The 18,356-nt window shown below is 36.6% G+C and overlaps 1 protein-coding gene across 2 annotated transcripts in view; it reads right to left on the reverse strand.

Annotated features, from left to right (window-relative positions):
* LOC129733820 (putative tyramine receptor 2) overlaps positions 1–18,356 on the reverse strand; it is a 155,898-nt gene that overhangs the window by 123,847 nt on the left and 13,695 nt on the right. The window contains exon 2 of one of the 2 annotated variants that reach the window (XM_055695338.1): positions 9,512–9,620. The exons of the other annotated variant lie outside the window; for it this stretch is intronic. The gene's annotated coding sequence lies outside the window, so the exon portion shown is untranslated. The remainder of the gene's footprint in view (positions 1–9,511; positions 9,621–18,356) is intronic. 2 annotated transcript variants of the gene reach the window in all.

The following is an 18,356-nucleotide window of genomic DNA, read 5'->3' on the forward strand; positions in this document are numbered from 1 at the left end:
CCTGTTTCTAAACTAGAACAGGTTTTTTTGGTCTTCAAAAACTCATAAAACTCTGAGATGTTAGTTAATTCTAGTATGCCTTTCGAACCGCTTGATAAATTCGGACACTATTCCTGAAAATCCCGACCATCCGTCAAAAATTCGTACGGTTGGTATGCTAATTCATGCTCCTCAATTATACTCCTGTTTCTGTCGGCTCTTCGTTGTTGAACAACACTTCTAAATGCTGTTTCTAACTCATATCATACTATTTACCTCGGTAGATCAAAACCAGTACCTTAACACTAGCACTAAATTGTTCCTATTTTAATGAATACCTAATCGGTCTCCAGTAGAAATAAGTGCCACACTAACCCTCGGTCAGCTACGTTATTGATCATTTCAAAAGTGAAATTACTAGTTTTGCTTACGTATATTTCCTTTCTGGAAACAGTATTTTGATCAAATATAATATTTCTTGTGAAGTAATCAAAGTATGTAAACATGTTATCCGCAGGCAACTTTTGTTTTGCAAACTATTCGGATTTTCATGTGTTCGAATCAAAACGAATTACACAACTTCTGTAGATTGAATGGAGGAGTTCTACTCAGGATCAGTAACTATGTATTTTTTTGTAACGTAAAGTAAAATATACACCCATTATAACCAACAGCTTTCCGTAGCAATATTTTCATGTCGAGTCATCAGCCATAATTGTGGGTGCAGGAAATCAACAGCATAGCAGAGTTCGAAGGAAAAACTCACCCTTGCGCGATTAATGGTTAAATATTTGCACTCATGCCGATTTTTCTATCCCTACCTACGTCAGCTGCACCCGGTTGGAATGCCCGTTATTTTTTTTAATTTTTCAACTATTACCCACGTTGTATGCTACTAACTAGGATGTGTTTTCCAATCAGCACATTAATATAATTGAACAGTGTCTGTCGAAACTAACACGTTCGAATGAAAATTAAAAAGTTTCCATACGAGCTCAACTGTTCATTAGAGTGATTTAGGCAAGCATTTAGTTGAGTAATTCTGCAGTGCCCTAGGTGAAGAGAACCAAAGTAATAATATAAGTCGCAGCATATGATTGGAACAGATGACTACAGCAATCTAATTCAGCAAATAAATGAATATGGTGAAACACGCAAACAAACTTTGTGGTCCGATCAAATCTGGTGCTGAGCAATGGCTTTTCTGCGAAAAGCGCCCTGAACAAATAGGCATAAAGAAGAGGTAAAATTGACGGCGTTGCTCCCATTTATGGCATGTGGGTTTTATTGACACAGTTTCTATCGTTGAAAGGTACGCGATATAATCAAAGCTGGGACACTTATTTTATATAGTGATTAGTTAATCAGACTTACTGTCACTGGCTTCTATATCTTTTCGAACTAAGTGTAGATTTGAGGTTGTGCGGTTGGTAATAGTTGTTTACTGTTCAACAAAGGGATATATCTAATTACTGCACGGCTTTAAGCGAAAACTGGCAAAAATTTGCTTCACTTACGACGAGCGTATGAAAATTGCAAAAAAAACATGAACTTGACAGTCCAGTGTCACATACTACTCAGTCGAATTTAACAAATTGATAAGAATATCAGTCAAACAACAGAATACATTACATGAGTGCTTACAGTAGCTTGAGGACGTGCTTTCAAATTATTTTCATGAAATCTGATTTTCTTCTAACTGGTAATTGTTTTTCAGTGATAAACAGGATAGATTACACAAAGTTTTTGGGCATCATTTTTCACTGATTTGTGATAGTGACAGATCTATGGTTTTGTATTGATGTCATAAGCAGACTTAGCAACCAAACGACTAAAGAATAATTTTCAAGCATTAATTCCTAATAGCCACCCTCACATTTCAAGATGTTTGATGAAATTACGAAACGGTTTGGAAATTCAAACATATCGTTTTATAAATATAACCAAAACCATTACTGTACGATCGAAAAATGACACTTTGTTAAAATAAATAGATATTTTATCTCGGCGATAGACGTATTTGTAGTTTTGTTTGAAAAAATCAGATTTTTAAAAATTGAGGTTTTGTAGATAAATAATTTTTTATTTTTTATAGAAAAAATTTTTTTTAAGGTATATATTTTTTTTGGAAAGACAAAATTATTTTCTACAACAAAGCCGAAGACGTCACATCGATCAAACCAACCATTTTGGTTCTGAAAATATTTGTAATCATCAATACATTTCCAAAATAGCTTTTTCAATAGCTTCTAAAAAATGAGTCGTTTTCCAAAAAAAAAAAAACATTAAACCAATAGCACAAAATGACATTTTTTGCCCATGAAAACGTCTATGCATAGTTTCAGCTAAATCAAAAATAACAATTATAAAAAATATTGAAACTGGGACACTTTTTATGGAACTGCTCAGCTGAAAACAAGGCTAAATACCATCCAATATGGATTTTTTAGGAAATGGGATAGTTTCCAAAAATCTGAAATCGGCCCCATTTCTCATTTTAAATTCCAAGCTGGTGACTTTCGCCCATAGAACTGAAATGAAACTCATATGCCATTTTTAAAACCTAAAATGGTAGTTTCCGGTTTCGGAAAACAACCAAATACCACCGAACATGCATAAAACCAGAGCCAGTGATTTCTTTTAATAGGGGGATGTCGGTCAGCTAGCTTTCCCACACGGTTGTGATATCGGGTTCCTGATCAGGTCGAGGATCTTTTCGAGCTGGAAATTTTCTCAACTCAGCACTGGGGCACGGTGAATCGTTGTACTTATCCTACAACATGCAAAATACGCCGAAAACAACATCGATAACGAATTCTCTCAACTGATCGAGACCGCATTAACCCCCAGGCTAGCGTGCGATATTGTTTGTTTTGCCAAATGTACAAAAGTGCTCCAAAGGGCCGAATGTCATATATCACTCGACTCAGCTCGACGAGCTGAGCATTTTCTGTAAGTGTGTTCTCACAAATGGCTAGACCGACTTTGATGAAATTAATTGCAAATGAAAGGTCTCGTTGTCCCAAAAGACCCTATTAAATTTCTTTGTTATCGGATTTTTAGTTAAGAGGTTATGTATCAAAATGTAAAAATCATGAAACATCATTATCTCAAAAACTACACAACCGATTTGAACAAAATTGATTTTAAATGAACGGGCTACCCAAAATACCCTTAACTTTTGAATTTCATGAAGATTGAACTCGTGGTTCAAAAGTTATGACAAGAAACGTGTTTTGAAGACTGCTCAATCTCACTCATGTTTCTCAGAGATGGCTGAACCGATTTTCATAAAATCAGTGTCAAATGGAAGGTCTAGTTGCCTCGTAAGACACTATGGATTTGTTTTGCAATCAGACTATTTTTTTGCCTGTTATGTTTAAAAATGTGAAATCCAGCTATGAAAAGAAACATTTTCCGAAGACTGGCTGACCCGATTTCCACAAAATTAGTGTCAACTAATAAGTCTAGCTGCCTCGTAACACCCTATTGAATTTGACTGTAATCGGACTGTAACTTCGTCTGTATAGTACCAAAATGTGAAAATCACGAAACTTCATTATCTCAGTAACTACACAACCGATTTGATCAATATTATTATGAGATGAGCGGGCTCGTTAAGGGTTAACTAATGAATTATGATTGAATACGCGATTTCAAAGTTTGGCTGCCCTATACGTTCCCATTTCATTTTATTATAATCGAACTTAAGCAACCGTTATGTATTAAATTGTTAATAATACATCTATTATCTCAAAGATTACATGACTTATTTGAACATAACTAGTGTCATACGAACGAGTCATCTCTCAAGCTTACAAATAACAAACTTCATAACAATTTGATATGTGGCTCAAAAGTTATGGAAAGAAAAGAAATTCAAAGACTATTTAAAACTATACCTGCTTTGATCGATATATGTGGCATCAACATAAATTGAATGTGGTATCGTACTATTTGAACATTCCAAATTCAATGATTCCTTGCGATGTGTTTAAAGTCTGCAAATGCACGACAAATCGGCCACAGGATATGATAAAAATCAAATAACAAATCGTTTGAAATGATTAGTTTTATCTAAATGACAACATCCTCGACTTTTGGCTTCTGTACATCGCCTTAATTCTGAATATATTCATATTGGGTGGTATTCGGTCATTTTCAGCAAATTTTTTGGCATCAATCTAACACCGTTAATACTCATATTGGGAGGTATTTAGTTATTTTGGTTGTTTTCCAGAAACTAAAACTGGTCGTCTTTAAATTCAAAATGGTGTCAAGGGTAAATGTTTGGTTTCTATGCATAGCAATAGCGCAATAGCTCTATGCAAATAGTTTCTATGCATAGCAATAGCACAATAGCTCGGTTACGGAAATATCCATATTGGTCATTTTCGACTGTTTCCTATAAGTTGCCATTTAGCGATTCAAAATGGTGCCTGAGGTCAATTGTTAGCTCATTGCATCATTCTAGTTCCAGAGATACTCATATTGGATGGTATTTGGTTATTTTAGGCCATTTTTCACAAACCGGAAGTCGCCATCTTGGATTTCAAAATGGTATTTAAGATCATTTCTGGCCTCTGAGCGTCATTCTGGTTGAAGAAACACCCATATTGGGTGTAATTCGATCATTTTCCGCTGTTTCCCAGTAACCGGAGATCGCCAACCTAGAATCCAAAATGAGGTTTCAGCTGCTGTGTATCATTCTAGATCCGAAGATACTCATGTTAGACGGAAATCGGCCATTTTTGGATGTTTTCCAGAAACCATAAGTTACCATCCAACAATTCATAATGCTGTCTGAAGTCGATTTGTGGCTCCAGTGCATCATTACGATTCCGGAAATACCCATATTGGGTGGTATTTGGTCGTTTGCCGCTGTTTTTCCGAAACCGGAAGTCGCCATCTTAGAATTCAAAATGGTATCTGTGGTCGAATTCGGCTCCTGGGTATCAATCTTTATCCGGATATTATTATATTGGGTGGAAATCGGCCACTTTTGGCTGTTTTCCAGAAACCGGAAGTTGCCAATCCAAAATGTTGCCTGAGGTCGATTATGGAACATATTTGTTACCACTAGAAACATTCACCTGCCAAATATGGTTCCATTTAGTTGATTAGTTCGCGAGATGTGCAGAAATTTGTGCAGCTACATGTGCTTCCAGAAGAGGGAGGGGCGTTGAACCATTATGGACATATTTTTTACCCTTTAAAACATCCACATGCCAAATTCGGTTTCATTTGCTTGGTTTGTTCTTGAGTTGTGCAGAAATTTATGTTTCATTTGTATTGGACCCATCCTTTCCAGAAGAAGGAGGGGTCTCAAACTATCATAGGAACCTTTACCGGCACCAAAAACCCCTACATACAAATTTTCACGTCGATCGGTTCGGTAGTTTTTGAGCCTATATGGATCAAACAGACAGACACCGACCGCACTACATTTTTAAATGTATAGATTACAACATCAATATTTTAGAACCTAAAGAGTGAATATACATTTATTGGATTGAAGCGTTCATGTAAATCTTTTTGCCTTTCTCCTAGAAAGGTATAGCAATCACTGGAAAAACCGAAGGTATAAAAGTGGTCCCAATGGCCGAATGTCATATACCACTCGACTTCTTTCGACGAACTGAGCATTTTCTGTATGTATGTATGTATGTGTGTATGTGTGTATGTGTGTGTGTGTATGTGCAACTTTTTTTTCTCACTCAATTTTCTCAGTGATGGCTGAACCGATTTTCACAAAATTAGTGTCAAATGAAAGGTCTAGTTGCCCCATAGGTTGCTATTGAATTTCATTGCAATCGGGTTGTAACTTTGTCCGTTGTTCATAAAAATTTGAAATCATTTAATGAAAGTAAACATATTGACTTTCTCCTCACGATCACTGGCTAATTAAAAGGTAGAAAAATGATTCAAATGGCCGAACGTCATATACTACTCAACTCAGTTCGACAAATCGAGCATTTTCTGCATATATGCATGTATAGGTGTATATGTTTGTGTGTGGGTGTGTACGTGTGTATGTGTACCTTTCTTTCGCACTCACTTTTCTCAGAGATGGTCTGACCGATTCTTTCTATCTTGGTGTCAACTGAAGGGTCCATTTGCCGCTTATTGGTTGCTATTGAATTTCATTGTAATCAAACTTTTAGTTTTGGCGCTGCGTCAGAATGTGGAAAACGCTCTTATATCTCAGAAGCTATGAACATAGTTGAATTCAAATAAATGGGCTTTCAAACCCTTGAACAATGAATTTCATAATGTTCAAACATTTGGTTTAAAAGTTACAGAAAGAAACGAAACCCGCGGACTGTTTAAAACTATAGCTACAATGAATGGCCTCAACATCATTTAAATTTAATATTGTACTATTTCAATGTTTGCGGCCTTGCTCGGGATTGAAGTTGAAATTGAAAGTCATTTCTATCATTTCACTTTTTGCCTTTCTCCTAAGGTATTGCAATAACTGCAAAAACTAAAGGTATAAAAGTGCTCAAAAGGGCCGAATGTCGTATACCACTCGACTCAGTTCGACGAGCTGAGCATTTTCTGCATGTTTGTGTGTGTAACGCTCTCCCAATCTCACTCGATTTTCTCAGAGATGGCTGAACCGATTTCAATGAAATTGATTGCAAATGAAAGGTCTAATTGCCCTATAAGACCAGATAGAATTTTATTGTAATCGGATTTTTAGTTTAGAGGTTATGTATCAAAATGTAAAAATCAAGAAACATCAATATCTCAGAAACTACACAACTGATTTGAACCAAATTAGTTTCAAATGAACGGGCTACCTAGAAACCCTCAACTTTTCAATTTTATGAAGATTGAACATATGGTTCAGAAGTTACAGAAAGAAACGTGTTCTGGAGACTGTTTAATCTCACTCATGTTTCTCAGAGATGGCTGGACCGATTTCCATAAAATCAATGTCATATGGAAAGTCTTGTTGCCCCATAAGACACTAATGATTTTTTTTGCGAACGGATTATTACTTTTCCTGTTATGTTTAAAAATGTGAAATCCAGCTATGAAAAGAAACATATTCTGATGACTACTTGGGCTCACTCACTTTTCTCAGAGATGGTTGACCCGATTTCCACAGAATTAGTATCAAATGAAAGGTCTAGCTGCCTCATAACACCCTATTGAGTTTTGCTGTAATCGGAATGTAACTTCGTTTGTAATGTATCGAAATGTGAAAATCACGAAACTTCATTATCTTAGAAACTACACAACAGATTTGAACAATATTGATATCGAATGAACGGGATAGTTAAGGGTTAACTGATGAATTATGATTGAACACGAGGTTTCAAAGTTTGGCTGCCCTATACGTTCCCTTTTCATTTGATTGTAATCAAACTTAAGCAACCGTTATGTTTGAATTTGTAAAACAACGAAAGTCTATTATCTCAAGTATTACACGACTTATTTGAACATAACTAGTGTCGTACAAACGAGTCATCTCTCAAACTTACAAAAAACAAACTTCATAAAAATTTGATATACTGTTCAAAAGTTTTGTGAAGAAAAGAAATTCAAAGAATATTCAACACTATAGCTGCTTTGAACAATATATATGGCCTCAACATGATTTAAATGTGGTATCGTACTATTTGAACTTTCCCGGTATTGCTCGTGATTAAATTGTTCGAAATTGAGAGTCATTCCCTAAATTTCGCTATTTTTGAAGCACTAACATTACGTCAAATTTCATATTTTATGCTTTAATTACAACATCAATATTTTAGAACCCAAAGAGTGAATATACCTTTTTGAATTTAAGCATTGATGTAAATCTATTTTTACAAATAATAAGTTTGAATGAGAAAGGCTGAGTCTGACCGCTAGGTGGATTAATTTAGGTTTTTTACAAATAAAAGTTTGACTGAGAAAGGCTGGGTCTGACCGCTAGGTGGATTAATTTAGGTTTTTGCCTTTCTCCTTGAAAGGTATAGCAATCACTGGAAAAACCGAAGGTATAAAAGTGGTCCCAATGGCCGAATGTCATATACCACTCGACCCCTTTCGACGAACTGAGCATTTTCTGTATGTATGTATGTATGTATGTGTGTGTGTGTATGTGCAACTTTTTTTTCTCACTCACTTTTCTCAGAGATGGCTGGACCGATTTTGATAAAATTAAGTGCAAATGAAAGGTCTAGTTGCGCCATAGGTTGCTATTGAATTTCATTGTAATCGGATTTTTAGTTTAGAGGTTATGTATCAAAATGTAAAAATCACGAAACATCAATATCTCAGAAACGACATAACCGATTTCAATGAAACTGGTTTCAAATGATCGGGCTGTCCCTAGAACCCTTAACTTTTGAATTTCGTTATGATTGAACATATGGTTCAAAAGTTATGTGAAGAAAAGTTATCCTGAGGTTGTTTAAACTCACTCATTTTTCTCAGAGATGGCTGAACCGATTTTCACAAAACTAGGTTGCTATTGAATTTCATTGCAATCGTATTGTAACTTTGTCCGTTGTTCATAAAAATGTGAAATCACATAATGAAAGTAAACAAATTGACTTTCTCCTAACGATCACTGGCTATTTAAAAGGTAGAAAAGTGATCCAAATGGCCGAATGTCATATACTACTCCACATACTACTTTTAAAACCTTAAACAATGAATTACATGATGTTTAAACATGTGGTTTGAAAGTTATAGAAAGAAACGTAACCCGCAGACTGTTTAAAACTATAGCTACAATCAAAATATGTGGCCTCAACATCATTTAAATTTGATATTGTACTATTTCAATGTTTGCGGCCTTGCTCGGGATTGAAGTTGAAATTGAAAGTCATTTCTATCATTTCACTTTTTGCCTTTCTCCTAAGGTATTGCAATCACTGCAAAAACTAGAGGTATAAAAGTGCTCAAAAGGGCCGAATGTCGTATATCACTCGACTCAGTTCGAAGAGCTGAGCATTTGATGTATATGTTTGTATGTGTGTGTGTGTGTGTGTATGTGTGTGTGTGTATGTGTGTGTGTATGTCTGTGTGTATAACGCTCTCCCAATCGATTTCTCAGAGATGGCTGAACCGATTTCAATAAAACAATTGCAAAAGAAAGGTCTAGTTGCCCTATAAGACCCTATAGAATTATATTGTAATATAATTTCTAGTTTATAGGTTATGTATCAAAATGTAAAAATAACGAAACATCAATATCTCAGAAACTACACAACCGATTTGAACAAAATTGGTTTCAAATGAACGGGCTACCTACCCTTAACTTTTGAATTTTATGAAGATTTAACATGTGGTTCAGAAGTTATGGAAAGAAATGTGTTCTGGAGACTGGAGAGTTTAATCTCACTCATGTTTCTCAGAGATGGCTGGACCGATTTTCATAAAATCAATGTCATATGGAAGGTATTGTTGCCCCATAAGACACTAATGATTTTTTTTTGCAAACGGATTATTACTTTGCCTGTTATGTTTAAAAATGTGAAATCTAGCTATGAAAAGAAACATATTCCGAAAACTACTTGTACTCACTCACTTTTCTCAGAGATGGTTGAACCGATTTCCACAGAATTAGTATCAAATGAAAGGTCTAGCTGCCTCATAACACCCTATTGAATTTTGCTGCAATCGGACTGTAACTTCTTCTGTAATGTATCGAAATGTGAAAATCACGAAACTTCATTATCTTAGAAACTACACAACCGATTTGAATAATATTGATATTAGATGAACGGGCTAGTTAAGGGTTAACTGATGAATTATGATTGAACACGAGGTTTCAAAGTTTGGCTGCCCTATACGTTCCCTTTTCATTTGATTGTAATCAAACTTAAGCAACCGTTATATTTGAATTTGTAAAACAACGAAAGTCTATTATCTCAAGTATTAAACGACTTATTTGAACATAACTAGTGTCATACAAAGGAGTCATCTCTCACAATTACAAGTAACAAACTTCATAAAAATTTGATATGCTGTTCAAAAGTTTTGGAAAGATTTTGGTATCTTACTATTTGAACGTTCCCGGTATCGCTCGTGAATAAATTGTTCGAAATTAAGAGTCATTTCTTTTATTTCGCTATTTCTTAAGCACTAACATTACGTCAAATTACATATTTTATACTTCAATTACAACATCAATATTTTAGAACCCAAAGAGTGAATATACCTTTATTAGATTTAAGCATTCATGTAAATATATTTTTACAAATAATAAGTTTGAATAAGAAAGGCTGAGACTGACCGCTAGGTGGATTAATTTAGGTTTTGTATTAAAATTATTTGTTAACTAAAATTTATTCGGAATTTATATTTATATTGTGTGTTCTGCCACAATACGTGATATATCAACACTATGACATTATTTTGAATTTTATTGAATAAATAAATTATAATTGCTATCGCAGTTCACTTACTATAATTGTAGGAATTTTGTAAACCAACCTCTTGACCTTTTTGCCTTTCTCCTAGAAAGGTATAGCAATCACTGAAAAAACTAAAGGTATGAAAGTGCTCTAGAGGGCCTGAGCATTTTCTGTATGTATGTATGTATCAGTGTATGTGTGTGTATGCGTGTGTGTGTGTGCAACTTTTTTTCTCACTCACTTTTCTCAGAGATGGCTGGACCGATTTCCGTGAAATTAATTGCAAATGAAAGGTGTAGTAATCCCAAAGGTTGCTTTTCAATTTCATTGTAATCGAATTTTTGGTTAAGAGGTTATGTATCAAAATGTAAAAATCATGAAACAGCAATATCTTAGAAATAACACAACCGATTTTAACAAAACTGATGTCAAATGAACAAGCTTTCTTCAAAACTCTTAACTTATAAATTTCATAAAGATTAAATATATGGTTCAAAAGTTATGTAAAGAAATGTTTTCCAGAAGCTGTTTAAACTCACTCACTTTTCTCAGAGATGGCTGAACCGATTTTCACAAAATTAGTCTCGAATGAAAGGCCTAGCTGTCCCATAGGTTGCTATTGAATTTCATTTTAATCGGTGAGTAACTTTGTCCGTTATTTGTAAAAATGTCAAATCACGTTATAAAAGCAAAGCATATATTAAAGACTGCTCAAACTCACTCACTTTTCTCAGAAATGGCTGGACCGGTTTTCACGAAATTAGTTGAAAATGAAAGGTCTACTGGCCTCATAACACCCTATTGAACTTCATTGTAAACGGATTTTTAGTTTTGGCACCGTGTATCAAAATGTGAAAATCACGAAATTTCATTATCTCAGAAACTAAACAACCAATTTAAACAAAACTGGTGCCAAATGAACGGCCTGTCTTGAAAATCCTAAGCTAATGATTAAACACGTTGTTCAAAATGTAAAAGATATGTATAAAAGAAGGAAATCACGTTTTGAAAAGAAACATATTCCAAAGACTGCTTAAGTTCACTCATTTTTTTCAGAATGGTTGGACCGATTTTCAATAAATTAGTCTCATCTCAAATAGAAGATCTAGTTGCTCAATAAAATCCTATTTAATTACACTGTTATCGGACTTTAACTTTGTCCGTTATGTATCAAATTGTAAAAATCACAAAACTTAATTAGGTACTACAGAAACTACACAACCGATCTGAACAAAGTTGGATTCAATGGACCAATTAAACTTGTCTTTAAAACCATCATAATGTTTGAGCATGTGGTTTAAAAGCTATGGAAAGAAAAGTGGCTCGGAGACTGTTTAAACTAAAGCAACGATCAAAATATGTGACCTTAACATTTTTCAAATTTGATATTGTACTATAACCTGATTAGGCAGAATTTGACCATTTTAGGAAGTATTCCGGCAACCAGTGAAGTAGTCAGGGAGACTGCGGGTTCAAGTCCCGTCTGGATGCAGTATGTTTTTCCAAATCTGTATAATATTTTCAGTTCGCTTTTTTTCGCTTCACCGACTGCACACACTGTCTGCCTTTAATGAACTTGAATGTTAATGGGTAAAAGCCGTTGTTAAAGATTGAAATTAATTCGAAAAGATTTAGCCCTACCTACCCGTTGTTGTGTTGCACTCACAGGCATGACTCAGACTGGCTTTGGTCTCGATCATAGAGGTCTATAAGAGTTATCAGCGTCAGCTGACTCTCCTGTGTGTGATGAGACATTCCTTTCAGTCGCATAAACAACGCCTGCACAGCAGTGTGTGCAGTTAAGGGTGAGCAATAGAATAAGTTTGCAGTGGATTTTTCGCGTGATGTATATGAAACATATTTGTTTCATGGTATTTGCATGTGTAAGTGTTAATGTACGCTCATATGTGTGTGAATGTTAGGTTTTGAATGGTCAACTTGTGCTGTTGGCTACCAGAAATTCGTTAGTTAAAGTGGAAAATAAATCCAGCAGAAATTTTCAAGGTGTTTTTTTTTAAATCGGAGTGTTGTGTAATTCTATTTGAACAAATAATAAGTTCGAATGAGAAAGGCTGGGTCTCACCATTAGGTGGATTAATTTGGGTTTTCCTGCCTGATTTCTAGTCTTGTACATTGCCTTGGCAGTGACCAGCCAACAGATGGCTCCCCTGGCGGTTTCCCAACTTTCGGCAATAGGATCAGTTTCTGTCAGGCATGCCAATGGTACAGTCTGTCTCCTAAGGATGTGTTTGCTGTTGCTATTTTCTCGTGATACCTATTCGCGCCGGCAGTCCGAGAGTCACAATGAGAACGTATCGGCAACAGAGCATCACAAAAGGAAACGAAAAAAAAATGTACTCCGTGTGTCGAACCAGCATTATTTGGAGGATGTCTGAAGCTGTTTGTTATACAGACGTTCGTGTCCGCACTACACAAACAGCGCGTTTCGGTAACAGCCCAAATCCACCGGAGACATTTTTTCTCTGTTTTTATTTGCCTATGATGGATGTCGGCTGTGGGGAGAAGAAGCGTAAAGACTGCTCGGCAACTCACTGACAGCCTTCGTGCAAAGAAAAGCAAACTCGGCAATAGAGCGGCTGTGCACTCTGAAGGATGCGTGTATCGCATACTGAATGTTATATGCAACCATACAAGCTATCGTCGACATGGGAATAAGGTGAACAGCAAAGAAAAAAAAACATTCGTATATGGGGAACTAGACGGCAACGTTATAGTCGCAATATATTTTATCTCTTAGCTGTCTTTATTTTGCTGATCCCAACACTGTCATAGAGGGACGCTCTCGGCTGTCATCAAACTCTCATCGCTCGGTACATTTTTTCCCCTGGTTTCTGTCGCTTCCACCTCTCCGAGAAGTGGCAGTCATCCAGGCACTTCTGCATGACTGCCCGGACCGGCCGGGGGGACACTTTAATGGCCATCTTGATAGCCAGGTTTGGAATTCCATCCAGTCCTGGCGCCTTGCTTACCTTTGGCGTTGGCGATCACAATGAGTTGCTCATTGGTAACCCTTGCCTCCTCCTCAACCTCGACACGGCTGTCGTGGCTCACGGATTGGATGTGTGGCAAGTTGGCCGACCATCCCTGGCCTGTGTCTGAGACACTTGAACGTCGGACGTGAGACTGGACCGCCGGAGGTCAAGGACTCGGCTCGTAACGTGGAAAAAATCCCTCGATGATACGCTCCAGCATGGGTGGCGATCGCTCTGCAGGCCCCCAGGGTCTTGGCCATTACAATCCTGTAGGCATAACCCCACGGATTCAGAATCGAATGACTTCAAGGCGCTTAACTCTAAGTTCCTCGGTTCACGTGCCCTGCATCCTCCGTCTTTCACGAAGGCACGGACTGCGAAGGTCTGGCTTCCCATGCTAACTGCCCTCCTCATGTTCTCTTTTTATTGCCTCCTCGAATACCTCGGAATCGAAATACGATGTCTTCCACCCGCGGACAGTTTGAATGTTGGCTCTACCCATCGTTTGCCGTCTCGCGTTGTGATTGCTATTGGTGTAGCCATCGTCTAGCCGCCAGTTCGTGATCAGTCGTGGGCTGGTGAACGTCACGTCGTTGATTGACTCCGCAGCATTTCTGCTTAAATTACTTTTGGTCCCACCGTTGGCCAGGTTAGGTTAAGCTTTATCAAAGCTCCTCCTTTGGTTCGTACAGTGACTTCCACAATCAACAGCTGAAGTCACCCGCTGCCATCAACGGCATTAGGGCCAACATCTCCATGGTTGGGATTCAATCAAATACAACAAATTGCAATCTTTATAGTATGACTATCGATATGAATGCTACGCGGAACAGATTCCCTTTACCGGAAAACAACCTAAAATGGCTGAATAATACCCAATCCGTTTATATTCGGAACCAAAATTATATCCAGAAACTAGAAATCAATTCCAGACGCCAAGAATCTAAAAATCCAAGATGGTGACCTCTGATTTCTAAAAATACAGCCTCAAATGTCCAAATACCATCTAATATGAGGAACCGGGGTGAAATTCAGAAACTGTAAATATCCAAAGAGTTATTTTATTAGTGTTGAATAAAAGTTATTGATACAAACATATTGTCACAAGATAGCAGAGATGAAAATAACAAGACACACAGCTCCTTGACTGTGACTGTCAAAAAACTCGAAGCGCACTCAACGCGTTGAAGAAACATTGACTGTGTTTGTGTGCGTGTTATCGGTTTGACACGTTTGACAAGACATTCCCGTAGTTTTTATTGTTGTCAACTTAATTTGGAAACTTGTTGCGTACTAAGATGTTTTAGCATCTCGGGGTCCGGAAAATAGCATTCTTTAAAATAATCGAAACACACAGGTAAAAATAATTTATTACATTTTGGCAAAACTTAACTTATTTTTACACAGAGATATGAATGCTTGGAAGCTTTTTTGTGGAGCCGATAATCTCCCAAATAGCAGTGTGGTCTTTGAAGACCATTTTTCAACCGATGATTTCCACATGTGTTATGTTTAGATTGAGCCGATATACTGAGCCGAGTTGGCAGTTTTTCGTTAAGACAGCTTAACGCAGAGCCATTTCAGTACTGAAATATTTCAGCGCTTCTCAATGAAAGTGAAAGATAGCCTCTAAAAACGTCAGTACTTTTCTCTAGCACCACAAGGAAATATTTTGATTTCATGCAATGTTCATTTTCTCTCCCTACGTTATTTCAACATTCGTAAACTACTGAAAGCCAACTCCTCCGTTAGACGCAGTGAACGTGTTCGTTTGATATTCACTGTTTCAAATTTTCTAAAAATTCATTTCTCTGAGTTTCATTGCGTGAACTGTAATGTAATAAACTCGGTTTGTGTGCTGTACATTAGCTTTGCACGACTAGTGATGGATAAAAAAACAACAGCCACGAAAGAAATTTTAGAGTTTCATTATGATAACGACAGCAAGCGTCACGTTGATAACGTCATTTTTGCTTTACCAAAAAAAGATTTTATTTCCTGACCGTGAACGTGAATTATTTCATCGGAGTTCCGGTAGTTTAAATGTTTTTCATCAGCCCTGAAGCCAATAGCAACGAGCACATCCGTATTAACATTGAAACCAAAGTCGGTTGCTTTTTAGACGTAGCAGGTGAACTAGAAGTTAGTTCGAGTCGAACGCAAGATCCTTTAGAAGTTTCCGTCACCAACGGGACAAGTACCAAATCTACCGCCGATGATATGAACCACGATTATTTACACGATCTAATTAAATGTGTATTAGTTGCCGGAAAAATGGTTGAGCAAGAAGTAGCAATCATTGGACTGATAGAGGAATAACGAAAGAAAAGCCCGAGAATCAGTAAGCAAAAATTAATAATACGAAATCTTCGCATTGAGTTAAGGAAACTCGAAGATACTCTAAGTCATAATATAGCGGAAATATTGGTGAATCCAATTCTGTTGGGAATACCAGTAAGTTGAGAAATGTCAATGAGTTAGGAAAACGTGACGGTGCTCGGTATTCAGATAACATAAAAAATTTGGCACTTGATCTGCAATACTGTTCAAAGAAAGCTTACAAACGAATGCGGCAGGAGTTCGCATTGCCTTCTATCACTACATATAGATGTTCATGGAGGCTTCTCTATGACTGTCTTGATTATATTGAGGATTAAAGCCAAATCGCTTTCGGAAGATGAGAAATTGATTTCCATTTTTTTTTTCGATGAAGTGACGAATACAGAAAGAGTATCTTATTTTGGCAACAGTCAATCTGATTACTTCACTGGTTTTCCGACCAAGTTGCCCGGTGTGTCATAGGTGCACATAAGTACACGAACCAAGTCAGTTTTGGTTTTAAAGATCAGATCGTTGAAATCGGGCTTTAAACAGGGGCACTATTCCTGCCCCGACCTTAAAAGCAATGAGGATTCAAAACCGTAACAGATGAAGTAATTTAACATGTTTTTGATGTTAGTCAAGTTCTTAAAGTATCGGTTAATGACCAAAACTCGGTTAATTGTGCTTTATTTTCTCTTAAAGAATACATGATGACAGAAGAGAAGCCGTATATCGAAGGATCATACAATCAGAAGGATTACCGCATATACTGCATAAATCTACCTGGAACAATCTTCTAAAACAAAATGTGGTGTATGCAGTTTTGAATTAGTTGTCGAATTATACTGGAAAGATATAAACACACCGCGTACAGTTTCTTATTTATAGTACAACCACATCGATTGTGATAACTCGTTCAACTTCCATTCGAAAAAATTTTTTTGACACAAATAAAATGCAACACCCTTAACCTCCGGCATGATCTACTGTGCTCTTACTGATTGAGCCTTATACCTCATACTAACCAGAAGGTCTTATAGCCAGGTGACATAGGACTACTAATAATTCGATCCTTTGTAGGTCATGTGATTTTCAAGAAATGCTTAAAACATAACCAAGGACCAACACATGGTTCACTTACCCTATTGGAGTCTTGCCTGAATCAAATGAAAATTCAATTATCTTTATTTTTCTCGGCACACATGCGGCCTCTGCAGGCCGCATCGCTACATTACATCTCGAACAAATGAAAATGCGTCTAAAGAGCATGTGGTTTATTGATAGGACATGCAAGGATGTATCAGCTGTTAGATATATACATCTTGAATCCAATCTTATCATTCAATTTTTCGTCTTTCTTTCTTCTAGGAAAAGGATTTCAAAAATAAATCAAATTTCAATAAACGCCTCGAACATGATGAAAGCTTTTCTGAAGTACCATTTGATCGTCTTGTGAGCTTAACAAACATGCTAACATCCCTTACACGACGGGATGAGTATGCAATAAGCTTACTCAAGAAGATTGCATAGACCGAGTTAAATCTGCAGGCATCGAAACATCGGATGCGTCATTCTTGATCCAGCTCAAAAAGTTCCGCGTTTCTTAGAGACTTGTAATTCCTGGGCAAAAAGTTGTGGAATATTTGGAAGGTGTTTGCAAAGTATTCGATGTACATTTTATGGCTCTACTTTCTCTTGATACGAGAGGAGTCAAGAAAGAACTAGTCGACATAGTCCAGGTACTTTTTGAGTTCCCAAGCGTGGTAGCATACGAGATGCTGGAAGAAGACAGCAACGAATTTGTGTGAGTATTATGCCTTAAAAATCTCGAAAAAGTACATTAATATGTTAATAGCACGTAAATTGGGGGTTAGGAATGAAAAGGAAGACAAAGAGGAACAAGAAAGCCAGAAAAATGAACATTGTTACGCTATCGACATTGATGACTCCTTCAAGTAAGGGAAAGCAGCATGTTCTGGAAAAGGTAATGTTCTATCTTATAATATATTTGGAGCTATTTTATGATAATGTTCCAATGTCAGGAGTAAAAGTGAACGCCAGGTTTGCACTTTTCAATGAACCTATATTATGTACCGTGGAATGGGGTGAAATTGATCACCTGAAAATTGGTGATAAAAATACTAATCAAAAGATATTGCTCTCACAACACTAGGCAATGTTAACGTGTCCTTAAACGCAACTTTTGCATGATTCACATACCTGTCAAAGTTAACCCTTGCATGCCCGGTGCAATTTTTCATATTTTCGAAAAATTCTTCTAACTCAGTCAAAACTCAATCAAATTTGATCAAACAAGTTTCCAAATAACAAAAAAAAGTATTTAAAATACTTAAAGTAATCTCAGTTGAGGGTTAATTACGTTAAATTTGGAGATGTGAGTAAAGTTTGATAAAAGCTCAAAAAATGTAATTTTCAACAATGATCGTTCCATACCATTTAAGAAATACTGATGAATTCGCAGGAAACCACAAAGATTTTAATTTCATAGCTAGTTTTTGAGCTTTTGCTACAAACCGAATTGAAATTGGTCTAACGACGATCAAATAAGAGCAATTTTAGCAACAAGCAGCTCGTGAACCATAATAAACAAATTTTAACCTGAAATATCGTTATTTTCGTTTCCAAACTAGCTGTAAATGACATTTTTCAGTGCAAAAATCATCATTTACCTTTAGCATAT

This window comes from Wyeomyia smithii, chromosome 1 (genome assembly GCF_029784165.1).
Source record: "Wyeomyia smithii strain HCP4-BCI-WySm-NY-G18 chromosome 1, ASM2978416v1, whole genome shotgun sequence".
NCBI lineage: Eukaryota > Metazoa > Arthropoda > Insecta > Diptera > Culicidae > Wyeomyia > Wyeomyia smithii.